A 3,134-nucleotide genomic window follows, 5' to 3' on the forward strand; every position below is an offset into this window, starting at 1 on the left:
GTCACGCAGCGCCACATGCGTGTATGCCGCTCTTCCCTAACACCTGAGTCTTTAGTCCTGTCAAGGGGAAAAGCCACATATAACACTAACAAGCTAATGTTACACACTGAGAGGATTCTGAAGATTGTCCACGCGTGTGTGTAATGGACAAAGGTATCGGACTATAGTTTTGAATTTAGTGAAATTAACAGAAAAAAAAATCAAACGGACTTTAATCTTGGGAGTTAATAAAAGTGATAAAATCATAAGTGAATGAAAAAAATGAACGGTCGCCAGCCCAATTAGGCACATTAATTTGGAAATACACGTTTAAGAAAGTTGAATATTGGTTATTGAAGTTTCTTTCGTTGAAATTTCCCTTTGAATAACAAACAGGATAAAAACTGACACAGTGCACTCTGAACTGTGTTAGCAGCATTTACCAATAACGCACACATCAGTAAACTATAACAACCAATTCTGCACCAAGTTCACACTAATAACAGCTACACTCAAGAGCATTACTTAATCAAATACCGAAATGTTACTGCATGAAGTGCAAAACTAAATTTGGACATGAGATGTTTTTATCTTAATGGACAATAAAAATCAATAAATATGAATAATATCATAAACACACTGTTTAAGATCCTCTACATAGATCAGCTCTCCTTAGCAACAGTAATAGTTCAATTTTTTCCTAATAAGTGGAGAATATGATGGAGACCCATAAACTAGTATAGTTTCTCTAGTCAACTCTCTTATCTTCCAATTGTCTCTTGTAGCACTGTCGAAGTGTACCGTGCTACGACTAGCCACATACTGCGTATCGTTCACACCAAGGAGCCTCTCAGTTTGACCGCCAAAACCACCTGTTATATCGCGCCATGCTACTTCCGTTGCGAAGAGATTTCCCTACATCTTTTATATATTACAAATACAAGTGCTCTAAGCATGAACCAGCTTTCAATAAACATTTTATTTTTATAGACATACTCACATTATAATAATTTAGCATTTTAACAAATCATTTTGCTTTTTTCATATATACATTACAAAGCTCTAATTTTCCTGTCCCAAATCAAGGACCATAAATAGCAAAGAATTCACACTCCTTAATTGCAGATACTTAGTTATATAATATAAAGCTACTTCTAATCGTTATAAGTGTTACAACTTGTTTGAAGTATATCCAAGATAATTTTTAAATTGAATTTTATTTATCTTTAACTGTTCGGTCTTCCATTCGATTCCACAAGTCAGAGACGATAACTGCAGCTACGTTCTTGCCACATACATGAAAGTTTCACCATCTTTTGGTGCGGCTTTAATAAATCGTTCCATAATGCCAAATTTTCAGTGAAGTAGAAGCTGAAATTTTTTGCGTCAGATCAGAAACATCAGAGTAGCACAAAAGGTCATAGTCATGAGAAAAGTACTGAAAGAAATCTATTATTCTGTTTCTGAACCAAGAGAAAAATGTTCCAGAGGTCAGCTAGTTCTTTTCCTGCAGTCTAGAGGCTAACAGCTGCGCAGCGTCTTTCAAGAGTGACAGGTAATATCGAACAATTCGAATTGTGAAAACAATTGTAGTTCACAGCCGTCCTCGAGTTCATGTTCATCAGAACTGCCTTTCGTATCGTTCCCTGTAAGTGGAACCACGTCATATAGACAATGAGTACCGGAATAACAGGACGCAACGAAGATTGGATGTTCGAATCACAGATTTTGTTTTAAGTTTTAAAGTAGTGTCGTCCTACGTTACACGAACAAAACTAACAATTAGTGAAGCCTGAGACTGTCAGGGAAGAGACGGCGGCATCAATGTAATTTCTCAAGAAAAAAGAAAGAAAACATTTAATGCCTTGTGTGCAATGTTCATTATACAATTAAAGCATAATAACTAGATCGAGAGCTTTCTACAACCACCTTCAGATCAGGAAACAAGTAAGGAAAACAAGCTTAAGAAAACAATGTATAACAGTTGAACGAAATACTCTCTAAGAAAAAAAAAGACACATCACGAAAGAATTACGGGCAACGGCCTTGCCGCAGTGGATACACCGGTTCCCGTGAGATCACCGAAGTTAAGCGCTGTCGGGCGTGGCCGGCACTTGGATGGGTGACCATTCAGCCACCATGCGCTGTTGCTACTTTTCGGGGTGCACTCAGCCTCGTGATGCCAATTGAGGAGCTACTCGACCGATTAGTAACGGCTCCGGTCATAGAAAACCATCATAACGACCAGGAGAGCGGTGTGCTGACCACACGTCCCTCCTATCCGCATCCTCAACTGAGGACGATACGGCGGTCGGATGGTCCCGATGGGCCACTTGTGGGATGAAGACGGAGTGCTACTACTACTACGAAAGAATTATCCGAAGGGGACAGAAATTCGTAGATGTGCTGAGCATGTACACACTAGAAGTGACGTAGTCGAGGGTCTCATTTCCTTTCATAGCAGGACCCCTTTGGTTGTCATCCTCAGCACTGTTACAGCACGGCGGTATCTCGACGATATTCTACGCCCCGTTTTGTTGCCCTTTATTGCAAGCCATCCTGGGCTTATATTTTAGCAAGATACTGCTCACCCGCACGTGGCGGGAGTTTCTACTGAATCATTTCTTTGTCTGGATATGTACATCACTTCTCCATTCGGATAATTCCATTGTTGTGTGTGTGTGTGTGGTTTTTTTGTCTTGTAGTGCATATAAGGAGAGTCATCTCCAATAGTTAAAGTGGACGTGTAACAGATTTACTTAACATTGTTTTATAACCAATATGTTACTGGCTTTAAGATGACATACCATTCAAATCGTAAAAAAGAGTTGAATATACATTGAAAAAAATCAGTTGTAGACATGACATGCATTCACATTATGGACCATGAAGACCATGACAGTATGTAGCTGAAAGTTACATTGTTAGCGAACAAGGTTATCAACCCGTCGAAAAAATTTAATACCAAACATCTTTAAAGACTTATAACTAAATTGAAGTCAATTTTAAAATAATAAAAATTATGAGGGAATGAATTTAAAATTATGAGACAGAGAATCTTGTGTTATGTAGTTAATTGGCAACATGCCAGAAACAAATCATACGTAATTGTCAAATGATAAAAAACATCAGACTACAGCGTAGCGCTAAAAATA

General features: G+C 38.3%; 1 pseudogene; it reads left to right on the forward strand.

Moving 5' to 3' along the window:
* Positions 1-2,015: 2,015 nt before the first annotated feature.
* Positions 2,016-2,132, forward strand: LOC126177876 (5S ribosomal RNA; annotated as a pseudogene).
* The last annotated feature ends 1,002 nt before the right edge of the window (positions 2,133-3,134 follow it).

The sequence above is a fragment of the Schistocerca cancellata genome, chromosome 3 (genome assembly GCF_023864275.1).
Source record: "Schistocerca cancellata isolate TAMUIC-IGC-003103 chromosome 3, iqSchCanc2.1, whole genome shotgun sequence".
Classification (NCBI taxonomy): domain Eukaryota; kingdom Metazoa; phylum Arthropoda; class Insecta; order Orthoptera; family Acrididae; genus Schistocerca; species Schistocerca cancellata.